Here is a 14,903-nt window from a genome sequence, read left to right as displayed (position 1 = left end):
CAATAGGTCACCTGTAATTACGCAAATTATATTTGGTACGTATTTCATTAGAAAAATTGGTACCCGCCTAAGATTCGAACACCGGTGCATTGCTTAAAACGAATGCACCGGACGTCTTATCTTTTAGGCCACGACGACTTCAATTTCTATTTCCGATGCTATTTTCCGATGAAGCTATTTTACAATAAATAAATTTCATAAAATAACCTTGTGAGCTATTAAGTTGTAAGTTATCATAGAACATCTACTTAACACGCTACTCATTTATACTGACCAACGACTTATTATTAATCCACCCTTAGGTATAATCATGTTAATAATTCAGGAAGCCATCCCTTCTATAGCATATAATATATCAACCTACGACTTTTGTTGCGAGTGATATATCGTGGGACTACGGGCTTCATCGATTTTATTATACAGCAAACCATTCTTCGATAGCAAAAGGAACCTTTTATAAAATATTTCTAAAGTACACCGCGACTCTGTAACGTGGTCTGCTTGAAGGATTATCCACTTTCCGAGATAGATTTTCCCCTCACCTCTTTACGCGACACAAAATGAATTTCATTTTCCGGAATAGCGGATTTTATTTCCTTTTTTAATTTAGTACTCATGGTATTAGCAGTGTTGTTGAAGAATACTGTGCGGTGATTTTAAATTGAAGCCTACAAAATCAAAGGCAGTTAAACGCCTTAATGTCGTAAAATGGATTAACAATGGCGCTATCTTGTTTAGTTAGTTGGACACGCTTTAGTGTTTTCATGTTATAACAAATGCAGCTAAATCTCTAACAAATTCAGTTCAAAAAATTTATTTTTACTCTGTACTAAGTACTAATAAACGAAGTTTTATCATTTAAAATTCAGATTATTAGTAATATTCTCATTCTTTATAAAACTGCTTTAAACTAAAGAATGTCGTAACTATCCGAACAGTTATTTCAGCTTCTCAAACCGGGAGTGTTGCTAACACTGGCCCTAGCAAGAGCAGTACTTCAATGCATCAGGAGGATCCGTAATGACGTGTTTAGGGCCGATTTTTGTAGTTTACCTGAATATTTGACAGACTTGGATATAGCTGCCTTTGATTTTATAGGCCTCAATTATTGAATCGTTCGCTTTTCGCACTAGTATGTCTGCCATCGTCGTTCATGACTACGAAACGTATTCAGAACGTAAGAAATAATATAAGGGCAATAAAAAACTCGAAACTAAAGCGTGAAAATAATTCTATGTATTAACAACTGGCGAAAACCGAAAAAAATACACAAATATTCCTATAAACACACATATACACATATATATAACTAGTCTGGTCATGATTACTGTTACGTAAAAACTTTTTTTGTTTAATTTTTTATTATATATTTTGAACACGTATATTATTTTAAAAACTTCTTTCGATTTTGCTCCATTTCACATAATTTTTGTGTTCATTATCAAATTGTAATATGGAATGGGGTGTTAAATAAAATAGGATTGCAGTGATCGCCTTGCACAAAGTACGTATGGTCGGTCATATTCTAGAAACATCAAAAGCATGATATCAGCCATATGTTCGTATATCGCATTATCAACAGATACAACAACACTTCGTCTGTCGAAGACCAGAAAAGATTGGGGTGGCCGCGTGCTGTTATAATTACAATGCTGTTAAAGCCAGAATTCGTAGAAAACCCATTAGGAAGAAAAAAATCTTATCGCGAGAATTGAAGATTCCCGCTAGGACTCTGTCGCGTATTATAAAACAAAACCTGAAGCTCGGTGCTTATCGTCGATATACAGGACATGCCCTAAATAAATCTTTACAGAAACAGTTCCGTTTTTACTGAAGTACAAATTTAACACGGGTGAATCCACGGGACACAACTAGTGTAACTATAAAATGTGTAAGAATTTCTTTGAATTTTATGTCAGACTTTTTGTTTATTATAACGCTTAATATTAATATTTTATGATAACATCATTAGTGATACAGTAAGTTAATTCGTATTATCAATTTGCGTTAGTGCATCTTCATTATTAATTTAAATGAAATTAATTTCGCTGCTGCGAATGCTATTCAAAACGATTAGTTACTTTATAGGTACATACTACTAGTATTCTGGGTGTGTACCAAAAATGAAATTACATCGCCTGAAATAAAGAATTTCGTAGGCTAAAAAACTTGATATGATTAAAACACATGTGCTAAATATATTCATGATTATAGATTCTCGACGGGCCCTTTTACGGTTCACTTCCATTCATATAGAAAACTCGACCCAATTTTGTATTCACTGAAGGCAGCACTATAAAGCCTGCACGGCACCAGGCGGCTATTGAAACTAGGAACAGGCAAATTGTATGTAGCGAGGGCGGAAATGTGCAGTGAAGCGTGCTGGCTAGCCGACACGCCGACAGCAGCCCGCGCGACCACAGACTAAGTTATTGATGTCAGTCTTACAACACAAAAACACTTTGTAAGCTGAACGATGCCGTGGTTCGACTATGTTATTCGGAAATTATGTTTTGTCGAAATATTACCGTAATCCTTTGTAATGTAAATTTTTCGTAAATCCTTAAAATCATCATTTGTGGATGATGTCTTTGTCCTTTATTTGGTGGGAGAGCATTATCAATATTCGGTTCGAAAGTTAGATTCTTAAGAGTATAAAATTGTAATTAGAGTGGAGAGAGAGAGTTGGATAGCGCTGATGGTACTGGAACATTAATTCCCAATATACTTTCGACTGCATAATATGTGCTAGTATAGTAAGTCCTCACCAACACTACGCTGCCTATTTATGCCGCGTAGAAGTCATGTGTTCCGATTTGTAGGGTTGGGATAGCAATTAGGTATACAGTTGAAATTAAAGCTCAGGTCTTAAGATCTGTGGCAATATTCACCTGTGTGATGTCCCTGGATTCAGATTGATACCAAGTGAGTTCGATCTCCCGTTAAGCAGGTAAAATATAGAGTCTAAGTGTACATTAAATCAATTACAATACAGGTCTCATCAACCCATTAGTTCGAAGGCGATTGCAAAGAGTTAGTTTGGAACACGGTTATGAACATTCTCGGATACTGATAAAGCATGGTTCATCCTCATACTCGCAGATGATAATCCAAAACTGCTCCTTCTACGACGCAGTATTTCTTTCTTCCAGTGCTCAGATGTCCACTGCTGGACATAGGCGTCCCCTACTCTACGACACAATATTAAAATTAAATTCTACCACCTTTCTAATACCTCACCTGAGAATTGCAAAATTTAACACCGCATCTATTCTAATAGGAGCATCCTTTATCAAGACTTATTGTGGTCATCGAAAGCTACTCAACTTTCCCAACATAATAACGTAGACAAATTTCGAAGGAAATTTTATTAATTTTAGAACATTTTTCATTATTTTAAAGCTAATAATAGAAACCTGCCAAAAAAGAATACCCTCTGATTTCTTGTTACACGATATGAAAATATCGCCTGTACATTAGTAGCTCCCTCAAAATTACCCTAACTCAATATTCCTTATCTCCTTTCGGTTAAGACGCCTTAATTAATTGCAGTTGTACCAGAACTTACCCAATTACGTGACCCAGACAGCTTATTTCCGCGTGAACTCGTGCATATCTACCACTTTCTCGCCAATTACTACAGTACTTGCTTTGAGTTAGCCCTTGCTCATTCCCTTTCGTCCATCTCGAGATAGCACAGTCCTTTGTGGAGTTTATACGAACAAGACACGAACTGGCAACAATTTAAAGATTTTCTCAGGAAGCGACAGTGTCGCATCTAGTTCGAAAGTAATTTTACCAGTTTTATCATCGTAAATACATTTTTTTTCCACCTATGCTAGTAACCTCAAGGGGTTGTCATAGCTTCACCGGACGTGTAGGCGAGCACACAGGGCTCAGCTGAATCTACCACCGGACCGGAATAGCGACCCACTAAGAAGATCTGGCGAGAAACTCAGTGGACTTTGTCTGTGAATTCATTTTCGACAAACTCTTTATCGCATTCGACGGATTCGACGAGAACGGTTACCTATGCTGGGAATGTCTAAAAACATCAATAATGGATCGGGAGGATCCGAAGTGGCGTGTTTTGGGCGATTGCGACTGTTCACCTTTTGGTCCTCAGGATCGGGTGTATAGTTACCGGCGGCTGTGGTAAGCTTTTCTGCAAAAAAGGGATTTAATGGCGTGATTTTGTGAGTGCGGGCCGCGTGAATAAATACTACATTTAGTCATGACCGGACGTATGCAGGTTTTGTTGAGAGTCACCTTATTACGAAATGACAATTTACTTCGCCTGGAGATCATCGGATCGATACATTCAAATAGCGTTATAACGTTGATAAAAATTTAAGTGAAAAATAAATTTCATTTCAAAATAAATGTATTCGTAATATTTATATCAATTTCCGATTAAGGTTCTCGGTAAAACAATTACTTTTTAATTTACAATACGTTCGTATGTCGTTGCCGAAAATACCAATTTACAGTTAACAGGCACTTTACGTAGATTTCGCTTAGATAACCTTGTTTAAAGAAGAGTTCTCCATATACGTTCGTTTTCCAATAGCTCGGAAACGCTTTGATATTTGCACCGAGAACATCCGCTTGTTGCACGAACCCTGAGATCACAAAGGATCGAACTCAAGCATTTTCTGAATTATTTCCTGGAACAAGACTTTTCGATTTATTACTTTACGGTGCTGCTGACTTTCATTAAAATTAAAAAAGCACACACATTAGTTCAGATAAAACTGATTAGCTTATTTTTACTATTAAATAGGAAGTGTACCAACCACCCTGTTAGGGGCACTATTTCTACCAATACGTCCCTGTCATCTGTCTATAGTAGCACTATCATCACCTGTTTGTTCTCTTATACCAACACCCGTCAAGTACCTCTGTACGAATGTTTTATATGAATTGGTATTGATGATTTTAATGAATGAAATTAAATTAGAATTTTGTAGCTTTTTTGTTGCATCATTTATAAACTGAAACTTTGTGCAGTTTTTCTTTTTACTTCAGAGACAAAAAAATTGTTTTCAAATTCAAGTTGTAATGTAGACTCTAGCAATAGTCTCGGCATGTCGTAGTACGGTTTCAATAACATAATTTAAACTCATGTTATAGAATGGATAAGCACGCTAAAAGATTATTAAGCATTCCGCAATCTAATTAAGCCGCTAAAACGAAAGGAAGAACTCAAATGAAAATAAAGGAATTAAACAGATCAGAGGCTTAATCGGTAAGACGCCTTTTCTTATTGTAGTCTCGTTCAACAATTAATTTTGCTTAAAGGAAATGAGTTTCCACATTCAACGTTATTTCCACGTTAACTTGAGGCACAAAGAGGAAATTCATTAAGCTCTACTTATAGTCGGAGGTGAAACTTTTCATGCTGTGTAGTTGAAAGGTCGTGCTGTCAAGTTTGTTAACACGAAAATTTATTCTTACCTTCGGGAACCTTTTGTTTGATTGCCGTTGCCGGATTAATATTGCTCATTGGCCTCCTGGTGTAAAGTGGTGTTTTTGAAAAAATGAAGTTGAATACATAATAGTTTTGGAATAAATGCTGTCCTGTAAAGAGCTTCGGGGCAGCTATACGCGATGAGGTTGTAACAACTTTCACGGACTCACAGTAAGTCCCGTCGCCATTGAAAATACTCCTGAATGTTCCTTTGAGCCGAATTCAAAGGTTCTAAATACAAAACCAAAAAAGGTGTTCAATACATTGCAAACTTCCACAACGACCAACGCCGAATTACTTTCCGTCAAAATAAACTATCCCCGTAAAATTTTCATGCAGTCACGTTTCGCGTTTATGAGCAATAAAACCTTTTTAGAGCGGTCAAGGTTCTTCAAATATAAGCTTTTCGGATAAAATCGGGAACGTGGAACTCTGATTTCATTGTATAATCAATTTCTTTCGCATATAGGTTGATGTATCGAATTACCGAACATATTTCGGCGTCTCGCTCAATATTGAATTCGGATCGAATATTTCTGCGTGAAACGTATTTAAGCACATATCAAATCATTTTTTCCCCAATACTCCTGAATTCTTTTTTCTTCCGTGACCACTAAATTTGTAAAGTATTCGAAACGTCAGAGATTTTAAAACGGAAATTATAAACACTACTCGTAAATGAAACCGTAAAAGTTATTTTAATTATTTTAACATTGAATTAAAGACTTTTATTTCACGATGCTGCACCATCATCAACTGTCAATGTGTTAGTGTAATTATTTTAAAGCTTGAATAGTGGGATAACTGTTTTACTATAACCTTGAAAACCTCTTACCTTAAGCTGTATTCACATTGTATTTTTGAGCTCCGGTTGGATCGGTGAGCACGTTCAAAAATATATACATAGTCAGGTCATAAATTCTGTCACATGTTTAATGTAAAATAATTGAAACAAGTTTATTCATTATGTAACCATTAATATACCAAAATGAACTTAACAAAACATAGATTGTTATGACACTGAAGTATATTCAAAATAACCTCCGTGATTTTGAATACAGGCCTTCAATCTGCGCGGCCAGTCGTCTATCGCAGCACGAACGTCAATATCGGCGGCTGCCTTAATCAAGGATGTCTTGAGTGACTCCAAATTGGGATGAGGCTTTGAGCACGCCTTTTCCTCCAAGTGTTGCCATATCTTGTAATCTAACGGATTCAAATCTGGACTGGAGGAGTGCCAGTCTTCGTGCCGGATGAAGTCGATTTCACGCGCCGCCAGCCAGTCTTGTGTGCTCTTCGCTCTTTGAGCTGGCGCCGAATCTTGTTGGAATACCCAGTGCCTGTTATTGAACATGGTATGAGAAACAGGTTCCACAAGGTTCGTCAGGACTGTATTTTGATACACAACTGCATTCGTTTTTACACCTTTCTCACAAAAATGTACCTCTGTTAAGCCCCAATAAGAAACTCCCAACCATACCATGAGCGAGGATGGAAAATGACCTCGTTGGACACGCGGAATAAGGTTGCTCGCTTCTTCACTACTGTGTGCGTACACCTTATCATTTTGTTTGTTGTAGCTCTTTTCTACGGTAAAAATTTTTTCATCCGAAAAAAGAATTTCCCGATATTTTTTTCCTGCGTACCGCTTCAACAAAGCGCGGCATCTCGTCAGTCTCAGGTCCATTAGACGAGCATTCAAACGATGTCCTGTTTTTCTTCGATATGCCCGAAGCCCTAAGTCTTCATTTAACACCCTTTTCACCGTGGTTCTGCTTAACCCCATCTGAAGGGCCAACAGTTTCTGCTTACGTTTGGGATTTCTTTGAATTCGCGCCTTCACAGCTTTTATCACTGCTGGAGTCCTAACAGACCGAGGGCGACCACTTCTTGACCTGTCATCTACACTAGAGTCTTCATTGTATCGTTTGATGGTACGATAAACGAATCTTTTGGTTGTATTCAAATTTTACAGTATGTTAAAAATTTGAATTGGCGCGTAACCGCAACGATGCAACGCAATAACTGCAACGATGCAACGCAATAACTGCAACACGGTCTTCTTTAAGCGTCCACTCCATATTTAAAAATGAGTGAAATTCTAAATGTATACTATTTTTATTTTCATGAACAACTCGAAATTCGAATTCAATAAACTTTTTTGTGGCCAGCATTCTAAAAGAAAAGTTTTTACTGTGTGACAATACTTATGACCTGACTCGGTAACAACTAAAAGGTTACTTTCTACAACGCGCCTTTAATTAACCATTTTGGTAACAAAGAAAAGTTAACAAAGTCAATAGCGGTCATGACTTTTCAATAAAAGCCGAATTCGGATTACAAGTAGAGATTCTCAATCCTAGTCCCATTTAATAATACTACTGGTGGTAGGACCTCATGTGAGTCCGCACGGGTAGGTACCACCGCCCCGCCTATTTCTGCCGTGAAGCAGTAATGCGTTTCGGTTTGAAGGGTGGGGCAGCCGTTGTGACTATACTGAGACCTAGAACTATATCTCAAGGTGTGTGGCGCATTTTACGTTGTAGATGTCTATGGGTTCCAGTAACCACTTAACAGCAGGTGGGCTGTGAGCTCGTCCACACATCTAGGCAATAAAAAAATAAAAAGAAAAAAAATAGTGGCCCCCCAGTAAAAGTAATTGTGGTCCAAATTCGACCATAACTAATGGAAATTATATGTTTTTACACTATTGTTTTTTTTTTTTTATATGATTGATGGATTACTGGGGGCCCGAAGGCCTTTCCAGTTTCACCAGGACAGGTGGGCGAGCAAAGGCTCAGCCAGGAGGGGTGGGATTTGCTAACAGCTAGCCGAGCGCCTCCGAAGGAGACCTAACAACTCAAGAGTAGCTGCTTCGCGAATTAATCTACTACCGGATCGGAATCGCGACCCGCTGAGAAGATCCGGCGAGAAACTCAGCGAGCTGATTCATGGGTTAGGTTGCACGGCGAACTCTTTGTCGAGTTCGACGAGTACGGTTACCGAGGTCCCTAAGCCTGCTCCTAGTGTTAGAGCTGAAGGCGTCTAATGCAAAGGTTATTGGATCTGATGGATCCGTAAGGACGTGTCTAGGGCGTCGACGGTGACTGGCTCCTGCGTGATCAGGATTCGGGGAGTAGTCAGCGGCGGCAACGATAAGGCGATTATCATGACGCATAGCCTTATCGAAGTACCGTTCCGACGCTGACTTCATGTATTTCTGGATAGATTCGAGGCCCAGGTCGTCGTGTAGGTCAACGTTCCTCACGAACCACGGAGCTCCGACGGCTAACCTGCAAAAGCGGGATTGTAGAGATTGGAGGGTGTCTATGTGTGTGCGGGCCGCGTGAGCGAACACCACACTCGCGTAAGTCATGACGGGCCTTATGCAAGTTTTGTAAAGTGTCACCTTGTTCCGAAGGGACATTTTACTCCGCTTACAGATCATGGGGTAGAGTCTACCGAGAATAAACGCGGCACGGTCACGGACTGATTTTATATGCGGGCGGAATGTCATCGATGCATCCAGGGTAACGCCCAGGTACTTGACCTTCCTGGCCCAGGGTATGGGTTGTCTAAAGAGAGTAATCGGGGGTGTACACTATTGTGATTCTGTTGTCAAAGACCTATATAATCTATAAGATTATACATATTATATACTTCTTTAATCACAGATTTCGCCAAGACTACACTTTAGACAAATATTAATAAAGACAACCAATATTTAATCTATTCTCAATTTGACCACAGACTATAAGCAATAAGAAAAGTTTGATAATAAACAAATAGTATGCACGCATGTGTGTGTCAAATACATGGTAGTGTGTGTAATGTGGTTTTTTATTGACTTAATGTATTTTTATGCATAATTAAAAAAAATTACATTCTGCACTCCTTCTCTATATTCTGTATAAGTGTGGGAAATTTCATACTCCTGCGTCCGCGCAATTTTCGTAAAAAGGGGTACAAAGTTTTTGCTTCTCGTATAATATATAGATACTCGATGATGTACACAAGGAACACAATCACCCATCATAATTACCGAAGTAATGAGCCATTTATTACCTGTTTTAACTTTCACAGAAACACGCTTTTGTTTTAAATAATCATCTTTTTTAATGCATTCAAAGTTTACGCATATTAACGTAACAAATGATCATTTAAAATAATTCGATCACAATATCTTAAGGCGTCATGTGTTGTGAGTTCAATGCACACATTCAATGTCTATAGTCGATATTGTTAGTGAGGGCAATCAACCCCCAGGTTGGATAACCCCGCGACATTGGTCCTGGGTGTGTCGACCTGGCCGCCGGGGACTTTGGCCTTTCTTCACTGAGAACCTGAAAATGAATTCTCAAATAAGCCGTTTCAAACTCTTCAAAGGCAAACTCAAAATTCTGCACATCAATTTATTCGACTTTTTTTCATTTAACTTGAAAAACACTATTGTGATTGAATGAAAGTATGATTAAAATAGAGATTAATGGAAGGATTCATAGAATATTATAATCTACATCTTCTATCTTTTATATATATAAAAATGAATTGCTGTTCGTTAGTCTCGCTAAAACTTGAGAACGGCAGGACCGATTTGGCTAATTTTGGTCTTGAATTATTTGTGGAAGTCCAGAGAAGGTTTAAAAGGTAGATAAATATGAAAATGCTCGGAATTAAATAAAAATAACAATTTTGTTTTTCCTTTGACGTGTCCCCCGTCGGGCGGATTCCTTTTGTTTGTTTTAATTTTATTTTATACAAAAGCTTTATTTATCGATTGAGGCACTACAAAGTATGCCCGGCCAGCTAGTCTGTTATAAATATGTACATGTCATTTAAATTGCTCCGATAAACAGATACAATATGGAAGGGGCTGCCGACATAGGTTATGTGCTATGCTTTACGATTGATTGAAGGATTGAATCGTATTTTATACTTCATTTAATTTGACAAATTTTATATTCTAGATGACAACTACTATTTCCCTTTGATCAAATCGGATTCATTGACTTACTTGATTACTGGAGATACGGTTGACCCACCGTTAAGGTGCCCAGCTAATTTCTGACACGAAACAATCATCCGCTTTGCGTTAAAGCTTAGGATAAACAGTATTACACTACAATAATCATTAAAATCAAATCCATTCAGGGCCAATCCTTCACATATCAGGGCCATTACTGGGCTTGTAATATCTATGCCAATATATATTTTAACACATGTACGACGCAGGATGTCGTATTACACCGCTGATAGTTATGTAGTGTAGTAATGAAATCGGCACTAAGTCTCAAAGTTATGGGAAAGCCGCAGACAGTCTACAGAGGGACGAAACGTAATATGTACCTACGTGTAGTTTCATTTCAGGAACCCACACAAATGCAGTTGGGAACAAGTTGCATTGCAGTTTTGATTGAGGAATTGAATTCATATGCAACTTAAACTATAACTTCAGTACTATTGTTGAATTTGAATCCTTCTTCTCCTCCTATACCAAAAACTAATAAAAACATCAAGTCGGCACTATTAAGAGTTTTTTTTTTATACTTACAATAGAGAAGGTTTTTAAGCAGGATTAACACGTTGACTGTCATGTAGGTCACCGGTGCTATACGTATTCTTCTTCTTAAGGTTCTTACTAAGTTGCCGGAATATCTAGTAGGTTTAAGCTAATAGATACTTTTATTAAATTTCGACGCTATTGACTACTTCGAAATTTAACAAGATGCATAGGTATTTAAATATTAGAATATAATTATTATGAGAGGTAAAATAATTTAAGGGGGGTTTTGAGTAGACAGTATATAAATATAATATATAACTTTATATGTAAATGAACGAAACTAAGATGTCATGTAAATTTGTAAGTGGTTAATATAATGTTTTGTAAAAGTGTAAATAGAAATGTAAAACACAGTGCATTAAATTATATTTAAGTGTTATTAAATTTTTTTAAGGCTATAAATAATTTCATTTAATCTTATTTATATCTATTTTATTTATATCTAGTAGGTAGATTCCGGGAAATCCAATAATACTGAGAACGAATCTTTTTATAAGAGAACTAAAAGATTAAAACATACACTAACAAACAAAAGATGGCAAAGTTTTCAATTCAGCTTAGTAAGAAAAATCGACATAATTACTTCAGTGCGCCACGTAGGGCCCCGGTGACCTACACTGCAGCCAAAGGGCTAACTACTAATGTTTTTATTATTGCATAAATGGGTGGACAAGCCCACAGCCCACTTGGTATTAAGTGATTACTGGAACCCATAGACATCTACAACGTAAATGCGCTACACACCTTGAGATATAAGTTCTAAGGTCTTAGTACAGTTACAACGGCTGCCCTACCCTTTAAACCGAAACGCATTACTGCTTCACGGCAGAAATAGGCAGGGCGGTGGTACCTACCCGCGCGGACTCACAAGAGAGATCCTACCGCCAGTTAATTACGCAAATTATAATTTTACGGGTTTGATTTTTATTATACGATGTTATTCTAATTAAGTTATTCTTATTATGTCTAATTTATCTTCTTCTTGTCAATTTGTTCCTGATTTACGAGTATAAAGCATTGATTGTACGCAATAATATTTTTGTAAGTTTCGGAAAGTTGAACGACCTACCTTACCGGCAGTACGTGTGTATAAAAAATTGCGACGTGTATTTGCGTAAACATTTTCTTATGTCGCATCTGCACCCTCCGTCGCAGGGTGAAAATAGTCACATAACGGTATTTTTTTTCAAATGGGCGAGACGACAGTCTACTGTGACAGTATTCTAGCCTTTGATAACTCACGAAAAATTTAAGCTGTCTCAACAATCGGAATAATGGCGTATGTTCCTTAAAAAGCCTCATAGTTCCCCAAAATTTCCATCTTGGATTTGAGTAGTTGAGTTTAATTTTGTTTAAAAAGTTTAGCTTTCGACAAAAAACTTCAGCCTTGCTGAGAAATTAGTTGTCAAAACCTTTAAAAACAAGAGTGTTTAAATTCTACTTTATTGTGACATCGTCCAAGTGAGCTAGGTTCTATAGATATAGAATTACTTATCCTGGCTGACGTATTCATCAACGCCTCGGCTGCCTGGGCTACAAACTCGATAATGTGGAAGTTGATGCATTTAATCAAAAAACATTCACTAAGGAATGATTTTTTGAAAATTTCACCTCTAGGTTAAATTAGGAATGGAGGGTTCTATGGATGTTTTCAAAGTAAGATGCACAACATTTTTTATCCGTAAGAGGATCAATCAGGAACATATTTTTTATTATATGTGAGCAGCTATTATTTATAATTGAAGAAAAAGCGAGAAATTTAATTCTTAACCTTTTTATTTAATGACCAAGAAAATATATTTTAAACAATACAAATTAAATAACTAACGTAATATAATTTCAGCATGTTTTATTCGAAGGAGGTATTACTGTTGACCCGGACCTTTCCATTTTAACCAGGGCAGATGGGCAAGCACGGGCTCGTTCTGGAGGGACGTCCTGATTTGACTCCAACGAGGCTGACCGTTTAATGTCTACTCTGTCGTTAGCTCGTTTCTAGATATATACTATAATGCGTCTCTACAATAATAAATAGACGGAAATCTTTTAAGAGTAAAGGGCCTAGACTGACAAAGCAGAGCAATAATTACTAGCGAAGACGCCAGTGTTATATTCCCGTAATTTCCTATTAAGGGCCCCAACCACTTCAGTTGTACATACATCTGTCCTCTGACCTAATATTATAACATAAAATTTTAAGGAAACGATGAACGAGACTAGAAATGAAATACTGCTGATACTATAGCTACTGTACAAAGTATATTCACCACATTCACGCGACCGCCAAAGGAAATCACAGAAATTCTTTTTCTTATGAAATATAATATAGTCATATCGAATAGGCAAATGCAATTCAAGGAAATTTATTCATTTATTCAGAAACGACGAAGAGAGAGATTTGAAGTAGAGGCGTTCAAATAACAGTCAATGCTAATACTGAACGCAGCGAGTTCAGGAATGTTAATAAGTTTCATATTCATGCAAATCGTATGTAAGTGTTCCCGTTTCAATCGCTGAATACGTGTATAATAATAAAAAGGAATGTTATAGTGCAATCTCAGCACCCTCCGCTGATATATTGCTTTCACGGCCTTCATATAAACCATGACGGTAAATTGACGAGAAAATGTTGGTGATTCCTCGCGCAGAACAAAACTAATCATATTTCATCAATTCTTAAATGTATTATTTGTGTTGTTTGAGAAGAGAGACTAATATATTTGAAATATTTGAGATATTTGAAATAAAAGGTGATGATACTCACCGTTTTGGTATAATTGAATGAAAACATTTTTAGCTCGATTGTATAAGTCACTTATTAAAATATACCTTTTTATAATTTTAAAACTTAAATATCCGAGATATGACCCGATATAACTTTATAAAGTATCTATCTATATATGAAAAAAAAATATATTTATGCTACAAATCTACAAAACTCGCAATAATCATATCAATAATCTGAAAATACATTTTATTTCATAGCTGTCTTAGGGTAAACGTACCAAAAAGTCCCCATGCAAATCAAATGGAAATATTATTAGAGCCAAATTGATGTAATCAAAGATGAATTGGAGGGTGCTGAAGAATGTTCTTTATTAGCTTCGATAAAATATCTGCGGTGAAATTTAATGAGCACTGGTGATAGGGCACGTTATTCTTGTACGTTTCAAAAAGCAAGGCAGCGCCATTTATTTTGTGCTGTCAATGTGAACAGTAAATTCTTTAAAAGTTCGAGAATCATCTGAGAACCAAACCGGCATCTTATACTATTAAAATATGCATAATCCACTACTATAAGCTCACTACGTCAGATAGGATTACAACCATCGAACAACAACAGTGATTCTGACCACAACTCATTTGTGAATTCAAGACGTTTCTTTAAGACTGTAAAAATAGGTAATGGATCAGTGCCCGGTTTTGTTTATTATGCACAGTCAAAATTATTGTATCGTTTTATTTAGAATCTGAAGGAGGTGCATATAAATCCACGCTTGTTTTTAGTCAGTGGGTTATCCCGTCAGAAACATGTGGTACCTTCTACGAGGGGCCCGGGCAGCCCGCCGACGCCGAAGTCGTAGCGCTGATGACTACCGATCCGGCGTCCCATGGGACTAGAATTGCGATAAGACATACCTTACGCGCCGATTGCACCACATATGCCTCGGTTGAGTTCTATCTCAAATGAGGCTTAGACACAGATTTTTCATCGACAGTGGGTATGTAGTCTGGTCAACTCCAACATATTCTACCTCTCATGACATATGCGGCGATCTGTAATATTCTCATGATCCATGAAAGCCAGGTTGGCAACAGTAAATTTTAATATTTTAAATTCAATTCACACAATAAATAACCGTGTTAACT

General features: G+C 37.1%; 2 long non-coding RNA genes across 2 annotated transcripts; both read right to left on the bottom strand.

Annotated features, from left to right (window-relative positions):
* Positions 1 to 4,366: 4,366 nt before the first annotated feature.
* LOC134198986 (uncharacterized) lies at positions 4,367 to 6,134 on the bottom strand. The gene is made up of 2 exons (XR_009973296.1): positions 5,458 to 6,134; positions 4,367 to 4,667 (listed from the first exon to the last, which is right to left on the bottom strand). It is a non-coding gene; the product is annotated as an uncharacterized LOC134198986 (long non-coding RNA).
* Positions 6,135 to 12,791: 6,657 nt separating this feature from the next.
* On the bottom strand, positions 12,792 to 13,936 carry LOC134198985 (uncharacterized). Its single transcript, XR_009973295.1, has 2 exons — positions 13,798 to 13,936; positions 12,792 to 13,052 (listed from the first exon to the last, which is right to left on the bottom strand). It is a non-coding gene; the product is annotated as an uncharacterized LOC134198985 (long non-coding RNA).
* Between the last annotated feature and the right edge of the window lie 967 nt (positions 13,937 to 14,903).

This window comes from Bombyx mori, chromosome 5, assembly GCF_030269925.1.
Source record: "Bombyx mori chromosome 5, ASM3026992v2".
Taxonomy (NCBI): Eukaryota; Metazoa; Arthropoda; class Insecta; order Lepidoptera; family Bombycidae; genus Bombyx; species Bombyx mori.
Note: the sequence above shows the minus strand (reverse complement) of the source record. Positions and strands in the feature narration are given on the sequence as shown.